This window comes from Acinonyx jubatus, chromosome B4, assembly GCF_027475565.1.
Source record: "Acinonyx jubatus isolate Ajub_Pintada_27869175 chromosome B4, VMU_Ajub_asm_v1.0, whole genome shotgun sequence".
In the NCBI taxonomy this organism is placed as follows: Eukaryota; Metazoa; Chordata; class Mammalia; order Carnivora; family Felidae; genus Acinonyx; species Acinonyx jubatus.
In genome coordinates, this window is record NC_069387.1 from 101,266,854 (window position 1) to 101,282,738 (window position 15,885).

General features: G+C 39.0%; 1 long non-coding RNA gene across 1 annotated transcript in view; it reads left to right on the plus strand.

Annotated features, from left to right (window-relative positions):
* The first annotated feature begins 1,239 nt into the window (after nucleotides 1-1,239).
* LOC128316444 (uncharacterized) overlaps nucleotides 1,240-15,885 on the plus strand; it is a 51,837-nt gene continuing 37,191 nt past the window's right edge. Inside the window, exons 1-2 of the long non-coding RNA XR_008300370.1 lie at nucleotides 1,240-1,458; nucleotides 14,122-14,371. This is a non-coding gene — a long non-coding RNA (uncharacterized LOC128316444). The remainder of the gene's footprint in view (nucleotides 1,459-14,121; nucleotides 14,372-15,885) is intronic.

Below are 15,885 nucleotides of genomic sequence, written 5' to 3' on the forward strand. Positions count from 1 at the left end.
AAGGTTGCTGAAGAAGAGTTGATGACTAATTCCTATACTGCCAATATCCTATGAGTATATGAAAAATGTTGATTGAGTTCAAACATTTATCTGGACCACCATAGTAATAAAAATAATGAATTATTTATATTCATGTAACACATTTAGATTCTACTAGTAGTACTTATGCACCTAAAAAAATAATATTATAGGCAAAAAAAAAAAGAAATGATAGTCTTTAGTTGACATATTTAACTTTCTGGTTTTGTTTTATTGGTCTAGTTTTTGGCCATAACATATAGTACATGTCTTGATTTAATAAGGTGTCCTTAATCTGCTGATTTCAGGGTGGAATTGAAATCCTAAGTATACTGACATATATTGTCAACCTTCCTCTCTTCCGACACATTCCTTCAGGGATATTGAAGTATACTTTGTCTTTAAAAATCCTCTCTTAACCCTGAGGCCTTCTGCTATTCTATCATACTAAATAGTTTTTTTCCTGTCTAATCTTCCATCCAAAGTTGAAATCTTTGATTTTGCGCATAAGAGTTATTTCTTAGTTTACCACTCAGCTCTCAGGTACTTCTAATGAACAGAAAGTAACCTAAATATTTCAAACAGGACAAAAAAAGAAACTGTAAATTACCTGCTGCAGTGCCTCAAATTTGGTGTACAAAATGGAAGCTTAGATTGTGGGGTTCAATTGATCCTGTCATTTCTGTTCTGATGCTGTGAAAGTTTATCTGCCATGAATTGATTATCCGCCATGCAATTTCTGGGCCTAATTTGGAGATTAAGAGACAACATCCAGATGGCATTACCCTTTGTTTGGGTCAGGGAAAACCAAGGAAGATGAGAGGGGAAAAAAAAAAAGAACAAGATAAGAAGGTAAGGGAGATCATAATCAGGGATATTTTTTGGTTGTAAGACATAAAGGCCCATTTAAGCTCTCTTAAAGGAAGATGAATTTTTTAACAAGAATTCTGGGATATCTTAAAGGATCCAGGGTCAGAAAATCTACCTTTTGCTTCATGAAAAAATGGGAAGTTGTCAGTAATTAAGAAAGATTTCTTTTCTTATATTCTTGGTCTTGTATCCACTTTCTCTTTTCACATGGCCTCATGTTTCTGCCTGTTTCTGAGTGTCTATTATTTAACCTTCTTCTCTCTGAAATGTGGTTCTTGCAGCTTCCTTATCAGTACAATTACACCCAAATGCCCACCCTGGTTCCTGACACTACAGTACCTCTTTAACTCTAGTTGATTCCCAGGTTCTGGAACTCCTAGTTCAAATTCTTGAGTGAGGGGCTCTGGTGGACCAGCACAAGGGTCAGATGCCTGCCAGTGATCCAATCAGCTGTTGACCCAGGAGGAGCGAGGTTATTGATATAAACGGCTAAGACTGTACAGAGACGTGGCCTCTCAGAGAAGAAGGCATGAACTAAAGAAGCATTTGAAAATGTGTTCATGACAAGCAGTAGGCTGAATACCCAGGGTGGTTTTAATTCACAGTATGGTTGCTGAGGAACAGTTTGGAAAAACAGCATATGGTAGTATTTCTAAATGTGTGTGTGTGTGTGTGTGTGTGTGTGTGTGTGACAGAGAGAGAGAGAGAGAGAGAGAGAGGGAGAGAATGAATATCGGATTCTCACTACAGAGAACCCCAGACCTAAACAGGAAGGAAAATAATCTTCCAGATACCAAAAATGAGTCTAAGAACAGTAGGTTGTCCTAGGGCTGGAGGATGGGAATTGTTTAGACTATCCAGAAAACTGAACCTGGATGGCAGGACCCAGAGGAAAAGCCTTCTGATGGAATGAGTGTGTGTGTAACAAGAACTGTTAATAGTTCAGTGCAGCTTTAACTTGTACGTGTCCCTAGAGCGGATGTCCTATACTCTAAAGGGTCCAGATCATTCAAGCCCTCCAGACTTCTATGCGAAGTATAGATGAAATAAATAAGGCAAACAAAAGAAAGTTAATTGAAGTAGAGAAATGACAGAGCTGGGGACAGGGAGAGGGAGAAAGAGAGCAGGAGGAAAAGGAGAGGGATGGAAAGGAAGGGATGGAAAGAGATTGTTTGGTACTTTAAACTTAGACCAAGCTAAGTACTGGGAAGCTACTTTAGAAACAATCTTTTAAAAATGTACACCCAGAAATTCCCATCCAATAGGGTAAGTTAGCTGGGTCCTTGGCCTCCATATGAATGTTGTCCAGAAATGGAGTAGGGGTAAAGTGGTGCTGCTAGAGCTGAGCCAGAAGGGAAAGGTTTGGGTCCAGAGACGTAGTTTTTTGCTGGAAAATTGCTATTTCCTTCCTTCCTTCCTTCCTTCCTTCCTTCCTTCCTTCCTTCCTTCCTTCCTTCCTTTACGTCTTTCTCTTCCTCCCTTCCTTCCTTTACTTCTTTCTCTTCCTCCCTTCCTTCCTTTACTTCTTTCTCTTCCTTCCTTCCTTCCTTTACTTCTTTCTCTTCCTTCCTTTACATCTTTCTCTTCCTTCATTCCTTCCTTCCTTCCTTCCTTCCTTCACTTCCACTCTTGGTTGGGTGCTAACGAAGACAACACTCAAGCTCTAACAATAGATGAGTTGGGTGTCAAAATCTAACATGCTGGTCTCCAAGTAGAATTTAAAAATGAAATAGTCATAAGAAAGTGCTGGCACTGATTATTCCTGGGGAGTAGGATTGAACTTGGGGAGGAGTAAGAAAAGGGATGTTACTTTTCGTTTCATACTACTTTCTAGTGTCTGATTTTAAGAAAGAATGAAAAAGTATGAGCACCTGGTTGCTCAGTTGGGTGAGTGTCCGACTTCAGCTCAGGTCAGGTTTGTGAGTTCGAGCCCAGCATTGGGCTCTCTGGTGTTAGCACAGAGAACGCCTCGGATCCTCTGTCTCCCTCTCTCTCTGCTCCTCTCCCTCTTGTACTCTCTCAAAAATAAACAAACCTTTAAAAAATAACTGAAGTGTATATTAACTTTATAAGAAAACAAAAAATATCATCCATGTCAAGAACTCACAGAGATGCGTTAATAGTGAAAACTAATATTAGTAGTTTGGTTGGAGTATTAGGTTTTAGTATAGGTGGGTTCGTTTTTAAACGTCTGAAGTTTATCCTGCTTCCATAGCAACATTTCAAGTATTGAAATGCTCCTCCTTTGCCTTCTTAAAAAGAGAATATTTGACGATTCAGTAATATAATGATTAGAGTATGTAGCAATTTACAGGAAAGGTCACAAAGTTCAGTATCTTGAGATTTATGTGAATCTCTAGGCTAAAATAGAAATACAGTCTAATGCATAATTGGAACATAAGATGTTCTTTTAAGAGTACGGTATGTGATTCCAGGATTCTAGAATAAGGGTATGGAAAACAACAACAAAAAATCTGTTAAGTAATAATGACTTCACTACAGCCAATTGTTCTTAAGTACTTTAATATTAAATTCAGAAGAAGGTGGTACTGTGTTATTATTATTATAATCATGGCACTGTTATTTAAAATGACTGGAAACCAAATCAAATCCAATATGTTGCCTAGCAACTACAAGAAACAAACACTTTGTTTCTTAAGCTAACTGACATTAAAACATTACCAAAGATTCCTAAAAATACCTGCTTCAGAGTTCAGTTCTCAGTTAATCTTTTTAGTTCTCAAACATGCTTTTTTCCTGTTGGAACATGTGACATTAAAATTCCTCAGATGCACTTTAGTAATTATCTCCGTAATTCATCTACTTTCTTCTGTCTCAAACTCCAGATAATTTGAAGTTGCTTTCATATTAGTATTCTAAAATGATAAATTAAATGCCTATAAACATGAATAATTTAGCAAAACTTTTGGCTTAGAATGTAATTTTTGGTGCTACAGACGTGTGCTGAAGAAAGAAATGGATCGCAGGTGTCTTTTACGAGTAGAATCCCACTAACTGGGTCCTCATCCTGAAAAGACATGATTCCTGAGGGAGGAGGAGGGACACTTCATAGCTCTATCACGCAGAGCAGGATTAGAAGAAGTAGATCTTGCAGATGAAGGCCTTGCCTAAATAGGAAATCTACAAATCACCTAAACAAATGTGATTCCCTGGAGGGGAGTTAGTTTATACTCCTGCTATGAGAAATATCAGCCAGTCACTGTTTTTTGACAACACATTTAAAGTATTGAATATTCTAACAAGAACAAGTTATCTTTTGTCTCATTTGCTTAGAGATAAATGGAGATAAGTCAGGCAGAGAAGACGTAATGTGGATAGATAATCAACTGACTGTTGTGTATTTAAAGTCAGAGAAATAAAAATAATGATGCTAGCGAATATTTATTAAGCATTTATTATGTGCTAAGTACTAGGTAAATGCCCTACATTTAATCCTCATAATTTCACTTGAAGTAGGTAGCTAGAGTTACTCTTTTTAAATGTGAAGAATTAATGGATAGAAAGTAACTTGCCTAAGGTTGCACATGGAAAGTGGCAGAACCAGTTTTAAGCCTGAGTCAGTCTTGGTTCCAAAGGTCTGGTTCTTGACCATGCGAGTATACTTACATCCCTACTTATTGTTTGGAAATAGCTATTCGTCTATATTTCTAGGTTTGTATTCTGTTTTGACATTTTATTAAGATTGCCAGATAATTAAGAGATGGATGAATTACTGGAAACTAGAACATTTGTATTTTGCTGAATTTAATCTAGGTAATCAATAAATCTTACAACAAAACAAATAATGCCATCTTATACATGTCGGCTATATGCCAACTCATCCTATTTTTCTACTGTGTTTTGTATAATTTTATTCCTCTAGAGCCTAGCTCGGAGCCTTAAGTATAAGTGTTCGGTGAAAAATTGTTGAATGAGTGAATCCTGTTTATATTTCGATCTTAAATGTGATTACTTGTAGTAGTTAAGTCTTTCTGTGTGTTGAATTTGTCAGGATCTAGATATGGTAGCCTCAACAGAAGCACTATGAATCATGGTAATATTCACATATTCATATATATATATATGTATATCACTCAAAACATCTACAAAGCATATATATACATATATATAATTATAATAATAATTATTATTTAATCCAATAACCCTGTGAGATGGGTCCTACTATCCTTCTTTTATGGATAATAAAACTGAGGCAGAAAGGGATTAAGGAATTTGTCAAGGTCATAAAGTTTGTAAGTAGTGCAGCCAGAATTTGAACACAGGCTATCTGGCTCCAGAGACTGATGGCCTCGAAAGTGTCAAGAGAAGAACTGAGGAGTGCCAGCCTGCCTGGGAAACATCAAGCTGTCTTTGCCTTCTTTTCCTCTTCATCCAATTTCATATTCTTTTTTTTATATTCTTTTTTTTTAATGTTTATTTGAGAGAGGGGGTGGGGAGGGGCAGAGAGAGGGAGACACAGAATCCATGAAGCAGGCTCCAGGCTCTGCGCTGTCAGCACAGAACCCATGAACTATGAGATCGTGACCTAACGCCCAACTGACTGAGCCACCTGGGCGCCCCTTCAACTTCATATTCTGTTCCGCACCTCACCCCTACTCCTTTTCCCCACTCCCAAGAGTTACACTTAGGGCGACTGAATTATTTATTACACAGACAGGGACACTTTTTCGAGGAAAAGGCATCATTAATTGGTTGAACTACCAGGGCAAAAAGTATGAATACAGACTGCTCTGGAAACTGGGATTTTGAATCACCATAAATATACTGAGCCTGTTTTTCTTGTTTCTTTATTGTTTGAGGTTGTATGATGTTAGTAGAGTAACACATGTGTACCGCCTTTGATTTTGCCCGTGTGTATTGCAGGATATTAAGCTGTTTCTAATAGTTTGCTATTAGAAAATGGCCATATGTAATCTTCTGCCTTCATATTCCACACATACGCATGAGTAAATCTGCAGGACAATCTCTGCTAGGCTAAAAAGCATGCATACTTATAGCTTTGATGGTCTTTGTTATGTTATACTTCAAAGAGGTTTTACCGATACTCGACATGCATGGAAGTGTGTGAGCCCAGTGCACTTGCCAGCAGAGGACACAATAAATATCTTGGGTCTTCACCTATCTGATAGGTAAAAAGTGATATTTCAATGTGAAGTGTATTTGTCTTTCTCTCATTTTTGTTTTCTTGTCTATTCTTGTTCTTTCCTTTTTTTCCCTTTTGTGTGGATGGCTTTGCTATTTGATTTGTGTGAGCCCTAATATAGCCCTTTGTGATACTCGTTGAAATGTATTTTCCAAGTCTATCATTGGTCTTTTTGTGTTGCTTTTAATAGTTTTTGCTATACAGAAATTTTTATTTTCTTAGAGTTGTATTTATTTGTTCAATTATACTTTTAGGTTTTGAGTCACACTCCCACACTCCAGTGTGGGAGGTCTCCCACACACGAAGACTGTCTTTTTTTTAAAAAAATGTGCCATAATTTCTTCTGATCCATCTGAAATTTATTTTGTATTCTGGTGCTACAGATAGGATTAACCTGTTTTCCAGATGACTACCCAGTTTTCCAAAACCAGTAATTAATCCACCTTTTGCCACCATTAGTAATGCCACTTTCATTATATACAAATTCTGGTACTTATTTGGGCTTTTGGTAGGGCTCCGTTGATTCCTCCCTCTACTCATATGCAGGTACAGATTGTTTTAATTACTATAGCTTTATAATATGTTTTAAATATCTAATAAGGTTATTTCCTCACTGTAGACTTTTTTTCTCCCCAGAATTATTCTTTCATGTTTATTTTATATATTAACTTTAGAATTAGCTTGTCTGGTTGTAAAAATTCTACAGTTATTTTAATGAGATTATGTTAACTTTTAAATTATAGTGGAGAAAATTGGTATTCTGATTACACTGTGTGCTCCTATCCAAGAATATGCTATGCCTTTCCAACTGTCCAGGTTCTCTGTAGATCTCTTCCTCAGTGTTTAAAAAATTCTCTTCATATGGATCTTGTGAACTTTATTTATTTTTATTCCTCGGAATTTTCTTTTACTGTTGCTATTATAAATGCAATTTTCTTTCATTGTATTTTCTAACATGTTATTGTGTGGCCACATGAAAATGTGTTTAATTTCTTTTAAAGAATGGCTTACAAACACATGCATACATCCCAGATATAAAACTATATATAAAACAAATATGATATTCTTTCAAAAAACATAAAGTTATTATTAAAGTTATTAGAATTATATGTTTATGCACAGCATACAATGTATCAGTCTATGGACTTGAATATTCAGATGAATATATATAAGGATTCAATATCAAAATCAGCACACATATATTACATTGCTTTAAGCTACCGCTGGGCTTTCCTTCCATTATAGTCAGGTTGTGAATTGTCTCTAATTTATGAGGAAGAGAATTTTAGCCAGCTGGTAAAGGCAAGAGAAGACCAATTTAAATTTATTTCCTTGTCTTTTGTTTCTCTTTTTTTAAATTTGTTTTTAATGTTTATTTCATTTTGAGAGATAAAGACGGAGCAGTAGTGGAGAAGGGGCAGAGAGAGAGGGAGACACAGAATCCGAAGCAGGCTCCAGGCTCTGAGCTGTCAGCACAGAGCCTGATGTGGGGCTCGAACCCACAAACCGTGAGATTATAACCTGCGCTGAAGTCGGCCACTTAACCAACTGAGCCACCCAGGCGCCCCTCCTTGTCTTTTGTTTCTATCTCTTCTCCCTCATCAAGATATGTCAGTGACATCAACTGATACATTCTAAATTCTTTCAGAAAAGAGAAGAGAGGAAAAAAAAAAAACAGCAAAAAGCCTCAACAACCAAAAAATGCATTGTTCAAACTCCTTGGGTTCTTTTAGTCTCAGAGAAAAATTCAGGGAATTCCTTCTTTCTGTGATATAATCTTGTTGGATTCAGATTATGTTTACTCAGTTTATTCCATAATTAAGAAAGGAGAAACATTTTCCCTTTTGGTAACAAATGTGTTTTACCCCACATAATTCTGTAGCTATTGTAGTGAAATATAAAGTTTTGTGTTAGACCACACGACCCCTTGTTACCCACAGTTATGTCGCTTACTGACTCTGTTTTGCTGTTCTCTTCAGTCACTGCTGGGCTCACATGCCTCAGTTAGGAGGTTTTTTTTTTTTTTTTTTTTTCCTTTCTTGGTGACTGTACCAACATGGCTACCAGAAGGAGAGGTGTTGACACATAAGTGAGGTGCTAAGGTCATTGGCTAGCAGTGGACTATTGCTCACACCTTCTTCTTCTTCTTCTTTTTTTTTTTTTCCTGACTGAAGCTGGCTTTGTTTGATTTCTGCCCCAAATGAGGTTTTTAGAATATGTGAGGAAAATATCTTCAGTAAGAGAAAACAAACAAAATAAAAAAAAAAAGTTTTCCCCTCACCATCCAAAAGCTTTGTGATGATTTTGTTTCTGAAGATAATTTTAGAAAATCATCTCCGTACCATGAGAACACACATTTGTCCCTGTTCTTGACAGCCAAAAGTGTTCAAGATGAGGACTTCTCTAAACAAGTAGCTTCACATGAAATGATTATGAATGTTTGGAAATTCCATGCTGGATGTGTGGAGAGGAAAGTGTCACTATGTTAGGAGGTGAACATTTTTGCTTGGACTGAATGTATACTGATGTCTCTCAAAGGAACCATTAACTGTGTAATAGGTAGGGATGCAAGTAGGATGTGATTTTCTAGCTAAATAGTGCCACAAGGCAGGCTTGGAAGTCAGACAGACTTGGATGGGAAATCTGGCTACATAACACACAAGGATCATGCATTTGGTTCCATCTCTTAATCTCTCTAGACCTCAGCTTCTTCATCATCTTAACTGTGTGTGTTGGGGGGGTGGGTGTGGGTGTCTCTGTGTGTGTGTAAATGCTCTTTGTCAAATCAGCTAAGATATATAAAAACACCAAACCAAGTGCTTAAAAAATAGTGGATACTCTTAAGTTTAAAAACTAGGCGTGGTAAGAGTGTATTATAAACATCAAAACACTGGAACGTGTAATTACCATGACAGTCAAATTAATGGGCATTTGATTCAGCTACACTGAGCTGTTAGTGGCAGTGAGCTGTTAGTGCTATGAAGACAAAATGATGTGGGGACTGGGGCCCCTGGGTGGATCAGTCGGTTGAGCATCCAACTTCGGCTCAGGTCATGATCTCACAGTTCGTGAGTTCTAGCCCCGCATGGGGCTCAGTGCTGACAGCTCAGAGCCTGGAGCCTGCTTCGGATTCTGTGTCCCCCTTTCTCTGCCCCTTCCCTGCTCATGCTCTGTCTCTCTCTGTCTCTCAAAAATGAATAAACATTAAAAAAATTAAAAAATGATGTAGGGACCATCTCTTTCTTTGGGAGCAAAACTTCATGCCAGCTGTCAGTCAAAGAGGAAGAATTTCAAACAATCAGTCTTTCTTAAAGTACCGCTGCCATAAACCAAAGAAAGATTTTCCTATTTATAGTGTGACACCAAAGGTTGGCTGGACATTGTTTCAACAAGAATTTACTAAGTGTATGAAAATACCCAGTACGGGCTCAGTCTCCTTCTCCAATGAGATTATTGTCTCATTAGAGAAATCAAGATATCCATGCATAAAGCAATGAAACCCAGCTCTGTACTGAATTGAATTATGTACCGAATTTCAAAATGCATTTCAAATTGAAGGATGCCAAAGCCAAATAGAAAGTGCCTGTTCAGATATTGTGAGGATCTATTACTCCTGGTTGCCTGAGATCACTGTCCACCTTCTCTGCCTACTTCTTTTGGAGAGTAGCTCTTCAGCTCCAATCACATGGTTGTGGAAGGGACTATCTATCATGTTTTTCCTGACTTGCTCTTTATATACTCCCAACCCTGCCCCCATTCAGAGGTGGGTAAGTGACCTGGGTTATTCTAGCATATCACCCTATTGCTCACAAGGATTGGTCATAATTAGGGAATGGCTCTAGCCAGGCTAGATGGAATACTTTCCTAAGTATCTTTTTATTTATTTATTTATTTATTTATTTATTTATTTATTTATTTATTTATACAAGAGAGAGTGTGAGCCGTGGAGGGGCAAAGAGAGAGAGAGAGAGAGAGAGAGAGAGAGAGAGAGAGAGAGAGGGAGAGAGAGAAAGAAGTGGGCTCTGCGGTTCTTAAACTCATGAACCCTGAGATCATGACCTGAGCCAAAGATGGATGCTGAACCAAGGGCGCCATGCAGGCACCCTTCCTAAGTATCTTTTGAACTCGAATTGGGGAATTTTTTTCTCTTTTTTTGTGATGAAGATAATAAGATGTGAGCCTTGAGGTGATAAACATTGTTTCAGCTTTGTGGCGAAAATTTGATTGTGAGAATGATGGTCATGGTCAGAGAGAGGTGGATATACCAAAGGGAGAGAGAAAGAGGGACATTGAGGCCCTGGTGCCCTTGGTTGCTGACCCTGAGTTTTGAACTGAGTTCTTGTCACCCTTAGTCAAAGAGTCCTGAGTTAAATGATGATGATGATGCCATCCTGTAAGACATTGCTTGCTTCATTTGCCTATTTTGGTCACCAGGGTAATGACTACAGGTCCCATTTAAGTGTGAGTTAGCCCTCTTTCTGTGACAGTTTTCAAAGGAATCACTTTTTGTGCACTCGAGAAGAAAGTATATTCTGTTGCTTTGGGATGCAGAGTTCTAAATATATCTGTCAAGTCCATCTGATCCAATGTATCATTCAGGGCCCTTGTTTCTTTATTGACCATGTGTCTAGATGATCTATCCATTTCTGTAAGTGGGGTGTTAAAGTCCCCTGCAATTACCACATTCTTATCAATAAGGTTGCTTATGTTTATGAGTAATTGTTTTATATATTTGGGGGCTCCGGTATTTGGCGCATAGACATTTATAATTGTTAGCTCTTCCTGATGGATAGACCCTGTAATTATTATATAATGCCCTTCTTCATCTCTTGTTACAGCCTTTAATTTAAAGTCTAGTTTGTCTGATATAAGTATGGCTACTCCAGCTTTCTTTTGGCTTCCAGTAGCATGATAAATAGTTCTCCATCCCCTCACTCTCAATCTAAAGGTGTTCTCAGGTCTAAAATGAGTCTCTTGTAGACAGCAAATAGATGGGTCTTGTTTTTTTATCCATTCTGATACCCTATGTCTTTTGGTTGGCGCATTTAATCCATTTACATTCAGTGTTATTATAGAAAGATACGGGTTTAGAGTCATTGTGATGTCTGTATGTTTTATGCTTGTAGTGGTGTCTCTTGTACTTTGTCTCACAGGATCGCCCTTAGGATCTCTTGTAGGGCTGGTTTAGTGGTGACAAATTCCTTCAGTTTTTGTTTGTTTGGGAAGACCTTTATCTCTCCTTCTATTCTAAAAGACAGACTTGCTGGATAAAGGATTCTCGGCTGCATATTTTTTCTGTTTAGCACACTGAAGATCTCGTGCCAATTCTTTCTGGCCTGCCAAGTTTCAAAAGAGAGATCAGTCACGAGTCTTATAGGTCTCCCTTTATATGTGAGGGCACGTTTATCCCTTGCTGCTTTCAGAATTTTCTCTTTATCCTTGTATTTTGCCAGTTTCACGATGATATGTCGTGCAGAAGATCGATTCAAGTTACGTCTGAAGGGAGTTCTCTGTGCCTCTTGGATTTCAATGCCTTTTTCCTTCCCCAGTTCAGGGAAGTTCTCAGCTATAATTTCTTCAAGTATACCTTCAGCACCTTTCCCTCTCTCTTCCTCCTCTGGGATACCAATTATGCATATATTATTTCTTTTTAGTGTATCACTTAGTTCTCTAATTTTCCCCTCATACACCTGGATTTTTTTTATCTCTTTCTCCCAGCTTCCTCTTTTTCCATAACTTTATCTTCTAGTTCACCTATTCTCTCCTCTGCCTCTTCAATCCGAGCTGTCGTCGTTTCCATTTTGTTTTGCATTTCGTTTAAAGCGCTTTTCAGCTCCTCGTGACTGTTCCTTAGTCCCTTGATCTCTGTAGCAAGAGATTCTCTGCTGTCCTCTATACTGTTTTCAAGCCCAGCGATTAATTTTATGACTATTATCCTAAATTCACTTTCTGTTATATTATTTAAATCCTTTTTGATCAGTTCATTGGCTGTTGTTATTTCCCGGAGATTCTTTTGAGCGCAATTCTTCCGTTTGGTCATTTTGGATAGTCCCTGGAGTGGTGCGGACCTGCAGGGCACTTCCCCTGTGCTGTGGTGTATAACTGGAGTTGGTGGGCGGGGCCGCAGTCAGACCTGATGTCTGCCCCCAGCCCACGGCTGGGGCCACAGTCAGACTGGTGTGTGCCTTCTCTTCTCCTCTCCTAGGGGCGGGATTCACTGTGGGGTGGCATGGCTCGTCTGGGCTACTTGCACACTGCCAGGCTTGTGGTGCTGGGGATCTGGCGTATTAGCTGGGGTGGGTAGGCAAGGTGCACGGGGGCAGGAGGGGCAGTCTTAGCTCGCTTCTCCTTAGGTGATCCACTTCAGGAGGGGCCCTGTGGCAGCGGGAGGGAGTCAGATCCGCTGCCAGAGGTTTGGCTCCGCAGAAGCACAGAGTTGGGTGTTTGCGCGGAGCGGAGCGAGCAAGTTCCCTGGCAGGAACTGGTTGCCTTTGGGATTTTGGCTGGGGGATGGGCGGGGGAGATGGCGCTGGCGAGCGCCTTTGTTCCCCACCAAACTGAGCTCTGTCATCCGGGGGCTCAGCAGCTCTCCCTCCCTTTGTCCTCCAGCCTTCCCGCTTTCTGAGCAGAGCTGTTAACTTATGACCTCCCAGACGCCAAGTCGTGCTTGCTGTGGGAACACAGTCCGTCAGGCCCCTCCGCTTTTGCCAGCCAGACTCGGGGGCTCTGCTTGGCCGGCGAGCCACCCCTCCGCCCCGGCTCCCTCCTGCCAGTCCGTGGAGCGCGCACCGCCTCGCCGCCCTTCCTACCCTCTTCCGTGGGCCTCTCGTCTGCGCTTGGCTCCCGAGACTCCGTTCTGCTAATCCTCTGGTGGTTTTCTGGGTTATTTAGGCAGGTGTAGGTGGAATCTAAGTGATCAGCAGATCGCGCGGTGAGCCCAGTGTCCTCCTACGCCGCCATCTTCCTCCAGGCCCTCAAAGGAATCACTTTAAATCAGAACCAGTGGTGTACATATGTGTAATATTATTCAGCCATGAGGAGGAAGAAAATTCTACCATTTACAACATGGGGTGGGGGAATTGGGGAGATGTTTAAACGTCAAAACTTGTAACTAGTAGATAAATAAGCTCTGGAGATCTAATGCCAACGCAGTGATTATCATTAACAATACTGTAGTCTAAACTTCAAAGTTGCTAAGACACTAGTTCTTATCTATTCTCAACACAAAAAAAAATTATAGGTATGTGACATGATAAAGGCACTAGCTAATACTACTGTAGTCATCATATTGCATGTATAAATGAATCAAAGAAAGGATTAGTTTAAAAGAACCTAAATGAGTAGAAATTGAATTTATATAATTGAGTACATAGCCTCCCTCTTTTTATATTAAGTGGAGTACTCCTGATTTCACCATTTACTGGTTTTATGGCTTTGGTTTATTTTTGTTATACTTATTTACATGGCTGATATATATATATATATATATATATATATATATATATATATATGATGATTATATATGACTTACCTAAGAGGCAGTATAGGATAATGGTTAAGAACATAGTCTCTGGAGAAAAGACTTCCTAGGGTCAAATCCTACCTCTACCATTTATAGAACTTGTTTGTGATTTGTTGGGACCTGGAGCAACCTTTAGTTGTATTCGTTTCCTTATTTGTAAAATTGTAGTAATAGTGGTATCTACCTTATAAAGTTGAGATGCAAGTCTCATGAGTTTGTGTGTTTAAAGCTGTTCACATAACAAGTACTATATAAGTGTTAATATTTATCATAATGACCTTAGTCATAACTGGATTAAATTCAATCAGTATGGTAATGCTTTCTTCATGATTAGCACTCTGTAAATGTTAATTGCTGTGGCTGTTGATATTTGGGTTTTGTTCCAGCTCTACATTGACAGTTGGCATGCCACCATCAGATTAACTTTAGTAAAGTAACACTTTTGTCAGGTTTTACTTATGCTGAACCCTTTGTAGCTGCCTATGACCTATAGATCATGGTCCTTTTCAGACCATCTCTACTCTAATTATTTTAATCTATTCCCCAGGATTGCCTCACATGATCACTTCACTTAGTTAAAAGATTTTCTCATCACTCATTGTGCTTCAAGAACTGTGAGGAGACTGAGATTTATTTGCAGACTAACAAATTAGCCTACCACGACTTCATGGATGCTGGCAAAAGACATGAAATTCCTGGGACATTACTCATAGCAGAGCAAGGAGCATGAGCCTCATGTTTGCATCAGTTGTCCTTGCTCCAGGAGTCCACTGCTGGGGGGATGCAAAGGTGCCCAGGTAGGTGTTCCACATGCAATGGGCTTGTGTCATGGCTGAGGAACTCCAAACTTAGGGTGCCTAATATTCTCTGTTTGGAAATCAAAACTCAATAAATGGTAATTTCATAAAGCTTAGTTGCAACGTAGAATCCGAAAGCACATTTGTTACTATGCTGCACTAAAAACCACTGGTCTATCTTGCATTTTGGATGAGTCTTGTACCCATGTATGATTTTGTGCCACCATAGATCGGTCATTGAAAAATATTAGTTCCCTGAATCATATAAATTCTATAAATGTTGATACATTTCAATATATAATATTTAAAAAATTGTTAATACTGTCACCTCAACAGAAAAATCAAGTTTTGGGAAACAATTTGGTTTCACAGCATCAGGTACAAGATTTCCAAAAGTCTAATTTTCCTAGTATTTTAATTAGGATAAATATTACACTTTTTGAATAGTCCTTGAAAGAAGTGTTTTGAAAATCCTGCTTGCAATTCAAACTTTGACATAATTGCTTTTCTTTGAGATAAGTATCATTTCAATATGTTAGAAACACTTTCTGTGTACTTTCCATTTCGTCTCATACAACATTTAAGAGGTTTGTACTCAAGAGTAAAGATTTTGACAGGGCACCTGGGTGGCTCAGTTGCTTAAGCATCCGACTCTTGATTTCAGCTCAGGTCATGATCTCAGATTCATGGGACTGAGCCCTGCATCAGGCTTCCTGCTGTCAGCCTGCTTGGGATTCTCTCTCTCTATGTCTCTCCCTCACTCTCTCTCTTTTTCAAACTAAATCAACAAACATTGGAAAAAAAAGAGTCAAGATTTTGAAAAATTAGTAATTTTTACTGCTTCTTTAAAGATATACTTGGGGCGCCTGGGTGGCTCGGTCGGTTAAGCGTCCGACTTCCGCTCAGGTCATGATCTCACGGTCCGTGAGTTCGAGCCCCGCGTCGGTCTCTGTGCTGACCGCTCAGAGCCTGGAGCCTGTTTCAGATTCTGTGTCTCCCTCTCTCTGCCCCTCCCCTGTTCATGCTCTGTCTCTCTCTGTCTCAAAAATTAATAAACATTAAAAAAATTTTTTTTAAAAATAAAGATATTCTTAGTTAATGGTGGTGAAGAATGCAATAGCATTCTAGCATAGTTGGCTGCCCCTAAATCGTCATGCTAAGTTGCCACCAGCTGTACCACCACTGTTTTTTCACACCATTAGTGCAAATGTTAACACAGTTAAAACAGCAGAAAATATCTTAGTATTACTCTGAACATAATCTTGACCTTGTGGGTTTCTGGGAATGGTCTCAAATACTGCTGGATTATTTGGGACCATTTTTTGAGAACTGCGGGGTTAGTGAAATCTGTTAGGAGAATGTTATAAAAGGAAATTGAAAGGAACCTGAACACAGAATGTAAAGCATGAAAGAAATGCAATTTGAAAAATGGAGCACACTGATTCTGATTTGTATGAAAAGTTCAGGTACAGATATATGGTAGCCATTAATTAATGAGACTGAATACAGAATGT